Source organism: Mustelus asterias, chromosome 25 (genome assembly GCF_964213995.1).
Source record: "Mustelus asterias chromosome 25, sMusAst1.hap1.1, whole genome shotgun sequence".
NCBI lineage: Eukaryota > Metazoa > Chordata > Chondrichthyes > Carcharhiniformes > Triakidae > Mustelus > Mustelus asterias.
This window is the reverse complement of record NC_135825.1, coordinates 23,467,390-23,487,015: the sequence shown is the minus strand read 5'-3', so window position 1 is coordinate 23,487,015 and position 19,626 is coordinate 23,467,390.

The window sequence follows — 19,626 nt, the reverse complement described above, 5'->3', positions numbered from 1 at the left end:
TCAATAGAGGGAAAATTCAAAACAGGATGTCAACATGTTAGTACCTGCAATGCAATATGTATGCAAATTAATATGCATATTACTTGAAATTATTTACATTTAAATATATATATATATCTCTGTAATTCCATGATACTCATCTGTACAGCCTTGAGGATAAAGGCTTGGACACTCCTTCAGTAAGGAATTATACTACGTCTCAAGAGTCAGCTGGAAACAATTTTGTGTGGTTTCGTTCAATAGCCAAGCATCTAATTATACTTTCACATGTTCATGTCTTTTGAGTACTTTCCCCATTACAAGCATTAAGCTTATGAATAGGGATCATTAGTATAAATACCCATATGAATACATTAATCATGATTTATCAGGTAATCCTTTAATCACATTTGTAGACTATGCATCTCATTTGCATTACAAGTTGGTTATCTGTTCCAATATGATTTGGGGGGAAAAAAAGGCCCTTTGTAAGAAAATCTCTCTGCAAACTGCCTCTGATGAGTGGGTGGTGTTCATTGTTATGTTCATCCACAGGTGGTGGGAAAATGAGTCTGACCGAATGACCTTCAATTCTCACTTTGAGGAGCTCTGCAGATTTTCTCACAGTGGTTTAAACGAATAGGCAGACAAATCATCAAGTGCTAAGTAAAAGAGGCATTGGCCCAGAATTTCCTGAAAATGCGTGCCACGGGAATGGTGCATCTATGGTTGGTCCGGGAAATTATGGGGTGAATGGGATGTGCTAGTTTGATATGCCATGCTAAAACTTGCTCGAACCAATGTTGAACCCCTAAAATAAAAGTGAATTATTCTCGGTCTGAAACCATTCAAAATAAAAGGTAAATGTACTGGATCCGTAATCACAGATTGTGGAACAATAATGAAAAAAAGTGCTGGACTGTAATTGTGGCACGGTGGAACAGTGGTTAGCACTGCTGCCTCACAGCGCCAGGGAGCCGGGTTCAATTCCGGCCTCGGGTGACCATCTGTGTGGAGTTTGCACATTCTCCCCGTCTGCGTGGGTTTCCTCTGGGTGCCCTGGTTTCCTCCCACACTCCAGAGATGTGTGGGTTAGGTTTATTGGCCATGCTAAATTGACCCGAGTGTCAGGTGGATTGTATGGGTATGGTAAATGTATGGTAAATGTATGGGGTTACGGGAATAGGGCCTGGGTGGGATTGTGATCAGTGCAGACTCGATGGGCCGAATGGCCTCCTCCTGTACTGTAGGGATTCTATGATTAGTTTTAGGCATAGGTAGGAGTAAAGGTTGCAACAAAGTATGCTCCTAATTGAGGCCACTTGAGCTCCTGAACTGGCCATTAACTTCATTGTGATATGTGATAATGAACTTCCTATACAATTTTGGTTTTGAATCGGCACCAAAGAATCAAGTTGGATAACCGTCTGACTTCTGATGACTTTCCCCAGTGAATCTCCATCACTGGGAAACCTTGATCAGTGTTTTACTGAGGGAAGACCAGCCTGCGGATTCTTTAATATAGCTTGTGGCCTCGAGATGACTTCAGAGAAACAGTAGTTGTCACTTTGTGAGTCTTTTGTGGAAAACCAGTGCATTCAGTATGAACTCAACAGAGAGTGTCTCTAAAGAGATTTGAACTCACCATCTCCGCACACCACCACCCGCACACCCACCCCATCCCGCTGAACCCCTCCACTCCCAACCCCTCACTCACCCAGCAGAGACATGCAGGAGGCAAAGGAATCTATGCAAATCTGGGTCTGTGATATGATTAATTGCCCATTTGGAGGATGATCCACCGTGGATGTCCCCTTGAAGAGAATTTTGCAATGCAGCAAAAAGAAAGGTGGAATGGGAAACACTGGACATTTTTGGAGGGCACGCAGAAGCAGGAATGCTCCTTAGCCTCCACCAGGATAACATGGGCCCCCACATGCTCTGCTCTGCCCTTCTGTAATGACAGCCAAACTTCCCCCAGCCAGTGTCGCCCCACCACCCCATGCCCATACTTATCTTCTTTCTGGTCAAATAGAACTCCAAGCCACCTAACAGTACGCTGACCCAGAAGAAAGCAAAACAGTTGATGACTCAATCTTCCTTGTGACAAGGAGTTGAGACTTACCCTATACATGGAATGAGCATCCCACGAGTACCATCAGGTAACCAGCTAACACATGCCACCAGTAACATTTAGCTGATCCCTATGAATGTGTATTAATTTAATTAATCCTTATGAATGTGTGTTAATGCACTTGGCAGTACATTTATTTATAACATTTCCACCAAACATTACAAACCATACTACTTTCTTTGATGCTCCCAAAACTTCCCCTAACGTACTGATTGCTGACCTTGTCCTTTCTTGTTACACCACAGATCCATCTCAAAATCCGCATTTCATTACTATCCAGTCTTTGCTCCTCTCTTCCTTATGTTGCCTAGGTTTCTGCACTATAAAAAAAAGATTGGCCTCTCAACTGTCTTGTAGATTCTTCTGTTCAGTTTCGGCAATACTTTTCTATCACATAACACGACATTGAACTTCTTCCAATTTCTCCAACCAGAGCTAATCCGTTGTTTGATTTCCATATTTCCACCTTCTATCACCACTGATCTCAGGCACGCGAGGCTACTCACTTTCTCCAAGCCTTCATCCATTATCCATTTACTAGATTGCTTCCTCTTTCCATAATAAAAACAGAAAATGCTGGATAAATTCAGCAGATCTGGCAGTATCTGTGGAGAGAGAAACAAAGTTAGTGTTTCTAGTCCATATGACTCTTCTACAGGTGGTTGCTCCAGGAAATTATGGGGTGAGTGACTTATACGAGTTTCTTATGCTGTGCTAGAATTTTCTGGGCTCTGCTTTTTCCGTTGGTTTAAAGTTTAATGTGTATTTATTAGTGTCACAAGTAGACTTATATTAACACTGCAATGAAGTTACTGTGAAAATCCCCCAGTAACCAGACTCCGGCACCTTTTCGGGTACACTGAGTGAAAATTTGGCATGGCCAATGCACCTAACCAGCACATCTTTCGGATTGCGGGAGGAAACCGGAGCACCCGGCGGAAACCCACGCAGACACGGGGAGAACGTGCAGATTCCACACTGAAAGTCACCCAAAGCCCGAATCGAACCCAGGTCCCTGGCGCTGTGAGGCAACAGTGCTAACCACTGTGCCATCGTGCCATCCTAAGATATTTAATTGGCCTAATTGGCTACCTGCTGCTTGTGGGCCTCTGGAAATTGAAAATTCTGCTCCCAAGAGTTGTAGTCCTCAGAGTATAAATGTAAGGCAGCAGTCCTAATCACTAGATCATGTTTATTTGCCCCTCTATGTATCTGTTTTCAGGTGACTCCGTTCTGAATGCCCTTCATAGAATCCCCACAGTGCAGAAGGAGGCCATTTGGCCCATCGAAGCTGCACCGATAACAATTCCAGCCAGGCCCTATCCTATCCCCCTAACCCCATGTAGTTACCTTGCTAATCCCCCTAACACTAAGGGGCAATTTTTTAGCATAGCTAATCAACCTAACCTGCACATCTTTACATTTCCCTTCTTGGAAACACATGTAAACAGCAAGGTTTCAACCTTTGATCAGCACCTCCTTTAAAGTGCTCAGATACGAAAATCACCAAATGGAACATCCTGTGGGAAAAAACAACATTCTATCTGTCTCACAGATTGTACTGCACTGGGCCAGCTAAATGTTTGTGAAAAATTATAGATTATTCATCATCAGAAGCACCAAATGCTGGTGTAATGATGATGTCACATGATTGAGTAACAGAGATCTGGAGGAAGGAGCAGTTCCAAACTTCATGCAGAGCTCCCAATATATTCTTAGTACCTTTAAGTAAAGAGACATGCATTTTAACAAACTATACTTGACCAACTTACTTGGGAAGAACTGACAAGCCACAAAGAACACCAGCCGGAATTCTCCGGCCATTCACACTGGCGGGATTCTCCAGCCCTCCCAGCAGTGCACCCCCGCCCGCGGGTTTCCCACCAGCGTGGGGTGAAGTTAATGGGAATTCCCATTGGCAGCGGCAGGAGCAGAGAATCCCGCCACTAGCAAACAGTGCACCGCCTCCTGCTGGCGGGAAGCGCGAGGCTGCGAGGCCAGAGAATCTGACCCATGATCTACACTCTAAACACACAATGCTTCATGGTTGTAGTTGACAGTGAGTAAAAGACCTAGAAAATCTCAAGAAACAGCTGCAGACCCGGCAAGTGAAGATATTCTTCAAAGAAGGATGAAAGAAACAGCTTCAAGACTCAACAAGAAAGTCAGAGTGTTGCGGGTACAGCCGATGAAAGCTGGGACACAGATCCAAGACCGGGCAGCAGTGAGCACAGACCAGAATCATCAAACAACAGCAGTGAAGTATCAACCATTCCAGAACTTGTTACAAGCAAGAAATCCAAACCCCAGAACCATTCCAGAGCACTGAAAGCTTGCAACGGGCTCAGCACTGGAAAAACTGGAGAAAGATTTTCCAGATGTAGAACCATTACTGTTTTGCTCAGAAAATAACTAAAGGATCAGGTCAGTACATTACTCTATTTAGTTGGAGCTATTACTGACGCTATAATAGCAAAGCAGGACATCGTTGAGATTTCCACTTCTTACAAAGAACTCCTGCATGCATTTCATTCATTTTTCAACATTCACAAAAATGATAATGACGGAAGTGGTAAAGTTTAATGAGCGAAAACGAGGACCAAGTGAGCACAGGGGATCATTCATCAATGATCTGTACAGGCTGGCAGAAAATTGTGAGTGAAATATTGAGAGATATTCATTCATGATCAAACCGTAGTTGGGGTCTTAGATGAGGTTCTAGCTGATCTCTCGCAAACGAGAAAAGATTTAACTCTAATCAAAACACTGCAAATTATGAGTGAAATTGAACCCAGAAGGCAAAATAGAGCATTTGTTCTTAAGGAAGGCGAGATGCAGTGGCAACTAATGAATGAGGCCATTCAGTATATAGGCCAGAAAAGAAAAAAGTGCACTGAAGCTGAAGCCTGTGAAATTCAGGTAAAGTCATCTAGAAATGCCCTTGGTGTGGCGGGAAAAACTTGCATGAGTGGAAGAATACCCAGCAGGGTGAGCCGAGTGCCACAATTGTGGATGAATAGGGCATTATAAAATTGTCTGCCAATCTAAAACAGAGAGCCTGCAAAAAGAAGGAAAACATATTAAAGCCCAATCACATACGAGGAATGGAAGAGCTACTTGAGAACTTCAGAGAAGTAAGTGAAAAGAAATACTTTTTCTTTTCATTTCAAAGGGTGGCACAGTGGTTAGCACTGCTGCCTCACAGTGCCAGAGACCTGATTCAATTCTGGCCTTGGGTCACTGTCTGTGTGGAGTTTGCACATTCTCCCTGTGTCTGCGAGGGTTTCCTCTCACACTCCAAAGATGTGTGGGTTAGATGGATTGGCCATGCTAAAAAATTGACCTTAATGTCAGGGGGATTAGCAGGGTAAATATGTGGGGCCTGGGTGTGGGGCCTGGGTGGGATTGTGGTCAGTGCGGACTCAATGGGTTGAGTGGCCTCCTTCTGTTCTGTGGGGATTATTCTACAATATTGGAGCATAAAAGTGGATGGACACCCCACAGAGTTTAAATTAGACATGGGGAAGGTGTTTCTGTCTTACCTGCTAAAATAACATGATTTAAGCGCATTACACTACAGCCTTCATCTATCAAATTGCAGGGTGCAGGAGGGACTACACTGAAAGTGATAGGAAAATGCACGGCAAAACTGAAGTACAAAGATAGAGGAAACATTGAACCTTTGTAGGTCATAGAGAATCAAGTATCCTCTTCACTAAGCAAGAAGCCATGCTTAAAAGCCTGAATCTTATCCATCAAGTTGTTGATGAGCATTACAGAAGTACATTCCGGAATGAATTTCCAAGATTATTTATTGGCTTTGGAAGACTGATGACCAAGTACCATTTTACCCTAAGGGTTGATGCTAAACCAATGTGTCGCTTTCACAATGAGAAAGGTCCCTCACCCACTCTTGGACAAAGTCAAAGATGAACTTGCGAACATGCTGTGGCGGATGGGGTGGGGGGGGGGGTGGTTAATCTCATTAGTAACCATGCCAACAAAATTGTGTCCAGGAAAGATCATGGTTCCAATTAGAATCTCTGTCGATTCGAGTGGAATGTGAAATGGCCTCAGTGAATGAGAGTTTTGCCAAAGTAGCCAAGAGTATTCTGTTCAGCAAACTGGATGCAAACAGTAGCAGTTGTTTCTGGACTAAGAATTCAGATAGCTGACCACTTTCATAGCACCATCCATTATTGCTTTAATATTTGATCATTGGGAGGCGGTGGTGTAGTCGTATTGTCACTGGAATAGTAATACAGAGAACCAGGATACTATCTGGGGACCTAGGTTCGAATGGTGAAATTTGAATCCAATAAAAATGTGGAATTAAATGTCGAGTGGTGACAATGAAATCTTTGTCAATTGTCGCAAAATGACCATATCTGGTTCACTTCTGCCCTTACCTGGTCTGGCCTACATGTGACTCCAGACCCACAGCAATGTGGTTGACTCTTAAATGCCCTCAGAGATGGGCAATAAATGCTGGCCCAGCCAGCGACGCCCACATCCCATGAATGAACAGAAAATAAATTTTGGAATTGCATCCACTCCTGAAATTTTCCAGAGAACAATGTTTCAAACCCGAGAAGGCATGGATGGAGTAATGTACCATATGGACAACGTAGATACACATGGCTCCCCTACATGACTGTAGAATTCGAGCAGTCATGAAAGTCTTACAGGACCTAACACTGAATGAAAAATGTAAGTTTGCCAAACCTACGCTTAAATTTCTAAGCCACATTTTACAATCCTCTGAAATAACAGTCAACTCACAAAACAAAGGGATCAGAGTGTTTCCACAACCCAGGAGCATTACTGAAATTCAGAGGTTCCTTGGGATGGTCAATCAAGTAAGCAACTTCATACCAAATTTGGTCAATGAGCCTTTGAGACAAGGTCAACAGTGGTGCTGGAATGTGGACCAGCAAAATGCTGTTCAGAAAAATCAGAAATCTTTTCACTTCCTCTGTAAGTTTCACAAATTACAATCCAGATTTACTCTTATTTATTCATTCGTAGGACATGGGCGTCGCTGGCTGGCCAACACTTATTGCTCATCCCTAGTTGCCCAAGTGCAGTTGTGAGTCAACCACATTGCTGTGGTTCTGGAGTCACATGTAGGTCAGACCAGGTAATTATAACAGATTTCCTTCCCTCAAGGATATTAGTGAAGCAGGTGGGGCTTTCCGACAATGGCTTCACGGTCATCAGTAGATTCTTAAATCCAGACATTTTTTATTGTATACAGATTCTACCATCTGCCATGGCAGGTTTCGAACCTAGGTCCCCAGAACATTAACTGAATTTCTGGATTAATAGTCTAGTGATAATACCACTAGGCCATCGCCTTCCCGGTCCCCTGCTGACCATTGTAGCAGCAGATGGATCATCTAAAGGTCTAGGTGCAGCATTATTTCAAGTCCAGTGAGATAGTAAATGTTGAGCAGTTTACAACACCTCAAGGTCACTCACAGACACAGAGAAAAGATATGCTACAGTTGAGAAAGCATTGGCAGCAACATGGGCGTGTGAGAAATTCTCAGGCAACCTGATACAATCGCAGTGCAAAATTGAAGCAGACCATAAACCACTAGGCACTCTAAAGAACATAAAAGAGTTTACAAAAATGCCGCCTAGAATCCAATGCTTCAGACCAAGATTAATGAGGTATGTCTCCCTAACAAGCGAAGTATCAGATGACAGCAGATACATTATCAAGGATACCAGTTGAAGGAACAAATCTAGAGGATTTGCATTTCGTCGGGGAGGTGGAAGCATATACATCTCTCATTACTCCACACCTACTGGCTACTGCAAAGAAGTTGTAGGAGATAAAAGAAGCGCAGCAGCAAGATGATGAATGTGTCCAGATAAGGAAATACTGTCTGCAAAGATGGTCAAGCCAAACTCCTAATAATACAGTGCTACAGCAATACTTCAGACGGAGAAAGCACCTCATAATCATTGATGATCTCCTGGTTTTTAATGACGGAATAGCCATTCTGAGAACACTTAGGTTTGCTATTCTTCAAGGACTTCCCCAAGGTCACCAAGGGATGGAGATAAAGAAAAAGAAATAAGACAAAGCTCGACAGCTACCCAGGAGAAAAATACTTACACTGACAGAAGGGAGAGTATGGGAGGGGTCTCCTTGACCTTGGAAAGAGATCAGGGAGATTGGTCATCAGAGACTAACCCTGTAATGTCGGAGACGTTGTTGGGGAGAAGGTGTAGGAGGATGCATTTAATTATGATATAGATTTGTGGGGAGATGTAGAGTAAATGTTTAAAATCAGAAACATATGATGCCGATGTAATGATGTAAGGTTACTAGAGACAGATTATCTGAGGGTTTTAAGACATGAAATGATACAGGTGTTATGTTTGTGCATTTGCAATGAGATATTATGGTGGGTTTGAGGTACAGGTTCATAAGATGGATCTAATATTTGCATTTTTAGATTAGTTGGGGGTTTGTTTGAAAAATCAAAGGGAAGCATTTTGCACCCTACAGGGGTTCCATGAGTAATCAGAAGAGGGATTCTTATATTTTATTGACCCCAAAAGCAGAGACTAAATCAAAACATGAGGGATTTTTATTTGGAAGGATTTGAGTTTGAAAGAAGTGCAAGAACAATGGAACCTGAAATGAAATGTTGGGGGGGCGGGGGGTGGGGGGAGGGGGGAAGGTATTTCAGAGTTAGTGTGGAGAGCTTAGGCAGTGTGAGGGAAATCTCCCAGAAACAGCCCTGGGCTGGGAGAAGGTGCAGTCAGAATCAGTCATTCAGTCAGACCAGAAAATTCTTGGGGAAACGTTTGCAAGGCAATGTGGAAAAAGCAAAAGCTAGTTCAATAGCTCCTTTAAAGATGGAATAGGCATGATGGGCTGAATGGCTTTATTCAGTGCTATGTCATTCTATTATTTCCATCCATTCTTTAGTTGGGTTACCCATGTAACAGTTTAATGGATTTATGAATGTAACTCTACTGTATCATTTATTGTTTTATCATCCCCAGCTTGTGCCTTGCTATAAAGGTGCACCACGGTAAATTTTATTATTCCTATCTCTCAAAATGACAAAATATTGGACAAAAATTCTTGGTTCTTGGTGGTGGGCGGGAGATTCCCTGAGGGCAGGAAATCTTGGAAAATAGCTTGGAACCATGCCATCTTGGCTCCAAAATGCAGGCTGTGACAGTAGTATACTTTAAGAGTTTTTTAAAAATTATGTTCCCTGTAGCTCTCAGCTCTCATTGTGGCACCAGGAGCCTTTTATAGCTCTTCAAGTGGTTTTTAATGGGGGTTGTTTATTTTTATTTTACTTTGGGAATTAGTTTTATGACTCTGTCAGGAGGAAGAATGTTTGCTGGTCAGGAGCCCTTTCAGTTCTGAGCTGCAGGTTTTTAGTTTTAGATGGGACATCAAGCTGCAAAGAAGTCTTTCTCTCTCTCTCTATCTCTCCCCTGGTTTTGGGAATTCTGCTGGTTAGCTGAAAGCCTTCCTGGAGTAGAAAGTCTGCTGTTGGGGGCTTGGCCAGAATCTCTCCCTGATGTTCTGGGAAGCTATTCTGACTTCAAACTGTTCTGAGTGTTTCAAGAAAACTGCAGCATTCAACCAAAGGACTCAACTCCAGTATCACGTGGCCATTAGTGTTAAACCAATGAAAAGGGTTTTGTCTAAAGGAAGTTTTGGTTTGATTGGAACATCTTAGATATATGGGTTAAGGGTTGTTTTGTTTTTGTTTGTAATTGATAAAAGTTATTGCTAATTTTTTTTCCATACATGCTAACTATATTCTTAAATAAACTTTGTTTGATAAAAGCTCCCTAGTGGATCATTTGAATCATACCTGAGGTGAACCATATCATGCTTATCCTAACCAAATTCAAGGTGCAAAACCTATGATCTAGGCAGGCTTCATAAGATACTTTGGAGTTTCTGACCTGAATCATAACAATACCCACCAGCAGGGAACTTTATCCCCAAGGCACCAGCATGATGGACAGCCAGTTGAGATCATGAAGACCAATTTTATGGTGATATTACTCATTCACTGGCATTTTTCTGGCTGGAGAGCAGGTCCCCGAAACACCACCAGCTTAATGGAGGCAGAAGCAGCCTGCATCTAATAGCCCAGGATCCATAAAGTCTGGACATCCAATTCATGGCCAGCATTGTGGCACAAAGTTGTTTTTTAAACTTTATTTATTCGTGTCACAAGTAAGCTTACATTAACACTTCAATGAAGTTACTGTGAAAGGCCCCAGCACCTTTTCAGATACCCTGAGGAGAATTTAGCATGGCCAATGCACCTAACCAGCACGTCTTTTAGACTGTGGGAGAAAACCGGAACACCTGGATGAAACCCATGCAGACATTGGGAGAACATGCAGACTCCGCACAGACAGTGACCCAAGCCAGGAATCAAACCCGGGTCCCTGGCATGTGAGGCAGCAGTGCTAACCACTGTGCTGCTGTGCCTCCCCAGTGGTTAACACTGCTGTCTGACAGCTCCAGGGGCTCCGGTTCAATTCTGCCCTGGGTGGGTGACTGTGTGGAGTTTGTACATTCTCCCTGTATCTGCGTGGGTTTCCTCCCACAGTCCAAAGATGTGCAGTTTAGGTGGATTGGCCATGCTAAATTGCCCCTTAGTATCCCAAGATGTGTAGGTTAGGGGGATTAGCCATGGTAAATGTGTGGGGTTACAGGGATAGGGCAGGGAAGAGGGCCTGGATAAGATACTTTGTCAGGGAGTCAGTGCACATTCGATGGGCCAAATGGCCTCTTCTGCGCCGTACATATTCTATGATCCTATGATGATCTCCCAAAGAAGGGGCTGTAGCCTGGAAATGCTAGACTCAGGGCCTAAAGATCCTAGTAAGAAGTTTAACAACACCAGGTTAAAGTCCAACAGGTTTATTTGGTAGCAAAAGCCACACAAGCTTTCGAGGCTCTGAGCCCCTTCTTCAGGTGAGTGGGAATTCTGTTCACAAACAGAACTTATAAGACACAGACTCAATTTACATGAATAATGGTTGGAATGCGAATACTTACAACTAATCCAGTCTTTAAGAAACAAAACAATGGGAGTGGAGAGAGCATCAAGACAGGCTAAAAAGATGTGTATTGTCTCCAGACAAGACAGCCAGTGAAACTCTGCAGGTCCACGCAACTGTGGGAGTTACAAATAGTGTGACATAAATTCTGATTCTAGGATCGCATGATAAAGACTCAGGAGGAAAAAAGCAGAAATATTTATGTGAAATAGTGTGACATAAACCCAATATCCCGGTTGAGGCCGTCCTTGTGTGTGCGGAACCTGGCTATCAGTTTCTGCTCCGCGACTCTGCGCTGTCGTGTGTCGCGAAGGCCGCCTTGGAGAACGCTTACCCGAATATCAGAGGCCGAATGCCCGTGACCGCTGAAGTGCTCCCCAACAGGAAGAGAACAGTCTTGCCTGGTGATTGTCGAGCGGTGTTCATTCATCCGTTGTCGCAGCGTCTGCATAGTTTCCCCAATGTACCATGCCTCGGGACATCCTTTCTTGCAGCGTATCAGGTAGACAACGTTGGCCGAGTTGCAAGAGTATGTACCGTGTACCTGGTGGATGGTGTTCTCACCTGAGATGATGGCATCTGTGTCGATGATCCGGCACGTCTTGCAGAGGTTGCTGTGGCAGGGTTGTGTGGTGTCTTGGTCACTCCAAGGCGGCCTTCGCGACACACGACAGCGCAGAGTCGCGGAGCAGAAACTGATAGCCAGGTTCCGCACACACAAGGACGGCCTCAACCGGGATATTGGGTTTATGTCACACTATTTCACATAAATATTTCTGCTTTTTTCCTCCTGAGTCTTTATCATGCGATCCTAGAATCAGAATTTATGTCACACTATTTGTAACTCCCACAGTTGCGTGGACCTGCAGAGTTTCACTGGCTGCCTTGTCTGGAGACAATACACATCTTTTTAGCCTGTCTTGATGCTCTCTCCACTCCCATTGTTTTGTTTCTTAAAGACTGGATTAGTTGTAAGTATTCGCATTCCAACCATTATTCATGTAAATTGAGTCTGTGTCTTATAAGTTCTGTTTGTGAACAGAATTCCCACTCACCTGAAGAAGGGGCTCAGAGCCTCGAAAGCTTGTGTGGCTTTTGCTACCAAATAAACCTGTTGGACTTTAACCTGGTGTTGTTAAACTTCTTACTGTGTTTACCCCAGTCCAACGCCGGCATCTCCACATCATGACTAAAGATCCTACCCAGAGGGATTTTCCTCCAAACTGAGAGGCCTGCCAGTCTCCCCCTCTAATTATTATAGGAGATTTACCCCTTTGACAGTGACTCCATTTTGAGGAACCCTTAAGGTCTGCTACCTGCCTCAGCAGCACTTAACCCTCTCGCGGGGCTGCCAAGGCTCAAGATATGCTGGTCCTCTGTTGGGCAGGTAGTATCCTGCCAGTCCTCCTTAATAAGATAACAAGTTTGGAGGCAGCCCTTTAGGAAGCTGACTCCAGGAATAGTGCTGAGTCGGCCTTGCTGCTGCAAGTGAGGCCTCAAGACCCCCATTTGTCCAGACATTGGGACCCAAAGACTTTGGGAAAATCCTGCTCATTGAGTTTTACTTTTTACCCTGTTTTATCTTTATTATTTCTTAATTATGAAGTGATTTCTAAAACATGTTGATATTTTGCGTGAACAAAAGCCCTGGCACGACCTCTTTCAGAATGAATAAATGTTATTTAATGTAACCTATATTAAAATATGATGTTGAGTAAAAAAAATCCTCTGGTTCAATCTTTAACACAATTTAACCTAACATTGCTTCTTTAAGGGAAACTGGTTGTGTCATCTCGCCTTACATTCGGTAAATACAAATGATTAAATCCTTTTTACATTCCAACAGCCTCACCGTCAAATGTCAGTCTTGACCTTTTCAATTCACCTTTTAAACACTGATCACCAGCCAGTCACTTTCAAGCTCATTAACATCAGAAATTTGCATTTTTCATTGCATTTATTTTCAGCCCCAGGTTAATCACCGCATATGTTAGTCGGACTAATTAATCATTCTCGTTGAGAAGTGTTGGCATGTCTGTCCTCAACACTGTCCTCTTCCCTGAAGCCAATATGGCTTTGAGTTATCGACAGAGTATTACCAGGGACTGAGGTCTGAGCCCTGTTCCGTGTCCCTGCATTAATAGCGATATTTTACTTGAGAATAAGACTGGTATCACAGCCACTTGCATCTGTGGATCTGAAGCTGTTTACACATTGTCCTGTCCATCTGAAGAATGTCTTTCAGCTACTGTTTTAGAAAATACTGCTCTGTGCTAGCTTGAGGTCAAGTTTAGTTGATTGCTACCAGACAGTATTTAAAAAAAAATAAAATTAACAGTCTGCATTTCAAGAAGTAGAAGGAACATCATACAAGCAAAAACCTCATATTACAGGAGACCTTAAAACCTTTACACCGTGATCAGTAACACTTGTTAAAGTGGTTGTTCAATGTTATAGTGACCTAGGTAACAAAATAATTCCTGGCATGAGATTCAAAACACTGACTAGAATAGGGCAATAACATTTTCTATAGTTATTCTCAATGATCCAAGATATGAAACCAAATACATTTAGATAATTCATGAGAAATCCATGATGAAATTTTAGTGGTGAGAGAGTTAAAATATAAAATATATCTCCTATTTTTATTTTTAATTATTGAAATGCTGATATTTGAAGTAAATATATGTGGTTTGAGATTTGCTTCTAATTCTATTTTAAAATAAAGGACATCACATTCATGGAAAATTATCACAGAAAAAAACAATCTTTTATGTCCTCCAGAGGGGCTATACATTTCTGTTGGTTGTGTATGCTGACTGGCTAGTAGTTTTCCCATTGTCTGGATGGACTCTCAGCCTCTGCTGAAGAGATAAGTTCATGAAGGTGTAAATGACATGTCCATTCCTTTCAATTACCCTTTTTGAAGGTGATTTTGATACCCTCAGGTGTGAGATTCCATGAGCAACATGTCAGGGGGCGTCTGCAGTGCAAATCATATAGTAACTATTCAGAAATGGTAAGACGTCTCACAAGACTAGGTTAAAGTCCAACAGGTTTATTTGGAATCACGAGCTTTCAGAGTGCTGCTCCTTCATTGGGTGTTGTGCGATTTCTTACTGTGCCCACCCCTGTCCAATGCCGGCATCTCCACGTCATATTCAGAAATGGTTCACTTACAATTCCAGACATCAGATGACTTATGGCGGCCATGCTTGGTCAGTGAATTTTTTTTTGCATTTAAAAAAAAGGTCCTCTTTGAACAGTTTGGTATGTTTTTGGTTTGCTGGTGAAGTTATAGGTACATATCACTTAGTCACAATTTCCAATTTTTATGACGAATAGGGGTAAAGTGAAATGGCTGGGAGGTCATCAACCGCTATACAGAACCTGACTAGAGATGATGTAAAGAGCAGCTTGCAGATAAGGAAAAGGTAATTGCCCAAGGCAAATTCTTGGGGGTCGTGGGGGGAGGGGAGGGGGGAGGGTGGTGAGCAGGTTGGGCTCCACAGGTAATGATGTAAGGAAGAGAAACCACTAATTTTGTTACAGATGCGGAACAGTGGAATCAAACAGGGACAATCCCACTGAGTCAGTCAATAGAAGAGAGACTTTGGAGGAAGATTATATAGTTGCCCATGAAAAATGCCACCAAGAGATTCAGCTAAAAACTAAACTCCAAAAACCTTCCTACCTGAGTTAGTTTTTAGCTGAATCTCTTGGTGGCATTTTTCATGGTCAACTATATAATCTTCCTCCAAAGTCTCCCTTCTATTGTCTGGCTCAGGAGAGATCAAATGAAAGCATTGTTTGAGGTTAAGATCATTTTGGTATGGTGGAAGTGGTGGAGGGATTCAAGGTGGATTTGCAGAATCAATAGCCATGGATTGTGAAACAACAACACATATTAAGACTTTGGATAGCCATGTCATTAAAGATGGGGGATGGTTTGCAAAGGCAGAGGAACTGGTGGGATTTAAAGAGGACGAAGGCAATGGCAATGACTTTGAAAAGGAGGAGGGCAGTTTCTAAGGAGATGGAATCATATGTAATGTCTTCTAGCAAGTAGAAAAGGCAGTTGTGAAATATGTTTTCGTTAGGAGTTGTGATGATGGACATTTAGTGGCCCTTACAAAATAATTATTATGGCATTTACAGATGATTCCAAGATTATTGTAACACTAGATAATCCTGATTTTATATGCAATTTCTACTAATATCAGAAAAACAAAGAGAGTTTTAAGGGATTTGTACTTGTATTGTTAAATATTAGAAATAAGGTATAGTTTTAAGAGAGTTTAGTTTAGTACTACACTAGTGCTGTAGTGTTAGATTGATGCTGGATAAAGGTGTTTGCATCTGGGAGTTTTTGATTTCAGATAAAACTGTTCTTTTAGAGTTTAGAAGAAGTTAGAGAAGGTTACAGTGCAAAATTTAAACAAGTTATGGAGAAATAGAAGTTGTTGCTTAGCAACTGTTTATGTCGGAAGGTTTTTTAAGTTTAGTTTTTAGCTGGATATATTTCAATTGAAGACAGCAAGCCAGAGAGTAAACATCTCTCAGCTCTGCCAAAAGAAAAGCTGGACAGGGCAAGGGCTGCAAAAAGGCAGATAAAGAACCAGATAAAGTCCAGATAACCGGGGAATTGGGTCAGGAAGCATGCCTTAGGAAGATTGAGATTAAGGGAACAGAGACCAAGAAGTTGAACAAGGAGAATTCAAGGGAAAAGCAGATATAATGTTCTGAGTTAAAGAGACAACTGCAATAACCAGATTCAAAGTGGAAAAGCAGACTTCAGATGTAAATCAAAAGTTTGGTGCCATCATAATACAGTCTGGGAATCAATAGTTAAAGCAATGGTGAAGCATTTGTGTAACAATCAAGCCAAAATAATCCCAAGGGGAGAGGTATAAAACTTGGAAGTGAATCCTTGATGGAAACAGCTAAGGAAAGCATAGCTTAAAAGAATATTTGAAAGTGCGTTCTTTTGAAATGGAATTTGAAATCATTTGTGTGGAAACCTGAGTTCAGTGAGACAAGGTGCCTCATGGTATAGGAACCATCTAGGGAGATTTTGAGGCAAAATCCACAGAAATTCACTTGGGTTCAGAGTGGAGTACCAGAGTGGAGTTCAGACCATAGCCAGCCTGTGTGTTTAAAGGGACTTTGTGTTACTGAAACCATTTTAGCCTAAGATATACTCTGTAACCTGTGTTAACCTTAAAATACATGTATATTTTTGAAGGTAAGTGTGAGTAAAGGAGTATTGTATTATTATAAAATTTCCATGTTAAATAAATGTTTTTTTTCTTGTTGTTAAAAACTAATTAGCAATCCTGTGACTTTGTTCCTCCATGTATTCTAAAAAAAAGTAAACATTACGGTCTTTTGAGCCAGAGTTTGTTTCTGGGATCTTCTCACCCAGTTATAACACTAACTCAGATCATAACACTAAGATAATAGTATCTTCCAAGTCTGAACGATTTGACTATTTATTTAAATGCAAATCACTCAATCAACTAAGTCGATTGTGTTAAAGTGTTAAAAGGCCTCAGTAGGTCTTCCACAATGGGGTTACTCATGTTGGTCCAGCATCTTGGGTTAGGGCAGAAGAGGCATGGGAATGTGCTGAAATGAGTCTTGAGTTCACTTTGATAGGTAGCCCAGGGAATTGAATCTCTGATCATGTGAACCAGAAAAAAGCTACACCATTACATTGTCACCAGGCTGAAACAGACATTGTCAATATACATCATAGGGTGGAAAAGTCTCCATTCCCGTCCTTGGCGGGACCCGTTACAAGCGAAAAGGGAAAATTTGGCGTTCCAGTCAAAACATATAATCCCTACAGTGCAGAAGGAGACCATTCGGCCCATCAAGTCTGCACCGACCACAATCCCACCTAGGTCCTATCCCCGTAACTCCCACATATTTACCCTGCTAATCCCCTGACACTAAGGGACAATTTAGCGTGGCCAATCAACCTAACCCGCACACCTTTGGATTGTGGGAGGAAACCTACGCAGACACGAGAAGAACTTCATTCACCCTCAGCAGCACTGGAAAATCCCAGCCGCAAACGAAGATGGAAGATTTTGCCCATAGTAAGAGAAATGATTCTTGTTTTATGGAGTATCTAGTTTGACATTTTATTTCTCCTTTTCACATATCATAAGGAATGTAGCTGATCATTGGAAGTAGTTTTGACAAGGATAATTGCCTCACAAAATTGAACATGCTGATTGTTTGGGGGCTAAGGAATGTGTTCAGTAGCCATGAATAAGGCCAAAGTCTTCAATTTGCCCAATTCAGACACCAGTAATTCTGGTTCAAAAGATTGCATATTTTAGAGTTGCAAACAGTTGTATTATATGGGAGTGGGGTTAATTCTATCTCTTTGTATTTGCCCAGGTTACGTGCCCTGGCCTACACTGAAGGGGGCTGATAGCAGCTGTACCCACAATGCTGCTTAATGGTCAACCAGCTGGGGTGCTGAAGTGCTACCCACAATAGAACTTATGCCAATTTCTATTGGCTGCCTGCCTCACCTCCACTGGGTTTTGCACTTGACAACCCAGCCAAAATTGACAAGTCACCATCTGGGATATACAAGAGTGGAACTATTAACTTTGGTTAAAATTTGAAGCCAGAACTCTAGGATTGTTGGATCCTGATAATTTGAGTCACAATCGTATTGTTCTTATTGATTTTGAATTTGTTTTATGTGTGACTTGTGCATGTTGTTTAGGTCCAAAGTTGTGTTTCTTATATGAAATCTGACACTCTACCAGTTAAGGATGAATGAGAACTTGTTACATTTTACCGTGTTTGAATGTGTCCCAATATAGCCCAATTAAATCCTTTTGTAACTGTTTAAAAAGGGTCAAGGGGATCAGACATGGATCCCAAATCTTGCATAATTTTTAACAGTCTAATGGGTGAAACTATCTCATTTACATTAGGTAAAAATAGGTTGGACAAAATTGATTTTCTTCATTGGGAATCATGATTTATAAATAGTTCCTTTTCCCTGTGGTAACAGCGATGTGTTCTTAACACCAGTGAGTGAAAGACTGAGCTTCATATGAGATTATTTTTCTTACAAGATCTTCCTAGAAATAGGGAAACTATGGTACAGAGCTCAGTGTCACTAAGTCGCTCATTAACTGCACCCCATTGCGACAGATAGTTGCTAAAGGCATCGCGAGTTGGCTTAAAAAAAGCCATTTTCATACTTGATCACTGTATTAATTTGCAGCTTGCTTCATGTTTATGAGCAGAGCTAATTAGAAGATGCCTAGAGCATCTTTAAAAGAACAAATAAAAATACTTCAGGCAATTCAACAATTTTTTTTACTCTCATCAATAATCAGTTGGGAACATCAACTGATGGATGGATGTTTTTACCATGAGGTATTTTCTGAACAAGTGAAACTGATTGGATTCCCAATGCTTCATAAATCAATCAGTTACCATTGATCAGAAACTGAACTGGACTAGCTACATAAATACTGTGGCTACAAGAACAGGTCAGAGACTAGGTTTCCTGCGGTGAGTAACTCACCTCCTGACTTTCCAAAGCTTGTCTGCCATCTACAAGGCACAAGTCAGGAGTGTGATGGAATACTTCCCACTTGCCTGGATGGGTGAAGCTCCAACAACACTCAAGAGGCTTGACAGCATCCAGGACAAAGCAGCCTGTTTGATTGGCCTCTTCCACAAATATTCACTCCGCCACCACCAACGCACAGTGGCTGCAGTGCATACCATCTACAAGATGCAACTCACCAAAGCTCCTTAGGCAGCATCTTCGAAACACATGACCGCTACCACTTAGCAGGACAAGGGCAGCAGACATAAAGGAGCATCACTGGAAGTTCCCCTCCAATCCACTCACCACCCTGACTTGGAGCTATCTCACTGTTGTTGGATCAAAATCCTGGAACTACCTCCCTAACGGTACTGTGGATGTATCTACACCTCAGAGACTGCAGCGGTTCAAGAAGGCAGCTCACCACCAGCTTCTCAAGGGCAATTAGGAATGGGCAATCAATGCTGGCCTACCCAGTGACATCCACATTCTGTAGATGAATTTTTAAAAATGATTTAGTGCAGCGTGAAATATGCTCACTTCAACAGATAATTTTGCCCTGCTGTTTTTATCAATAGGTTAATAATTGAGAATTGTGCTTTTGGCATAACAATCAGCCAAATGGCTCAGGGCAGGTATTTGGATCCACAAAATTTTGTTGATCAAAAGGCGAAATAACTTGCTAAAGCAGCTGAAGATTATAACTTTCATGTGCCGCACACTTCCACTCCCTGCAACCGTGGCAGTAAATGTTTCGGTGCACCCTGCTGTTCTGAGTCTTCATCTAAATATGTTAATGAGCTGCTTCAGCTTTCTTTCCCTAAGAGTTTTTGTGAAATCGTAGCAAATCCTTTAG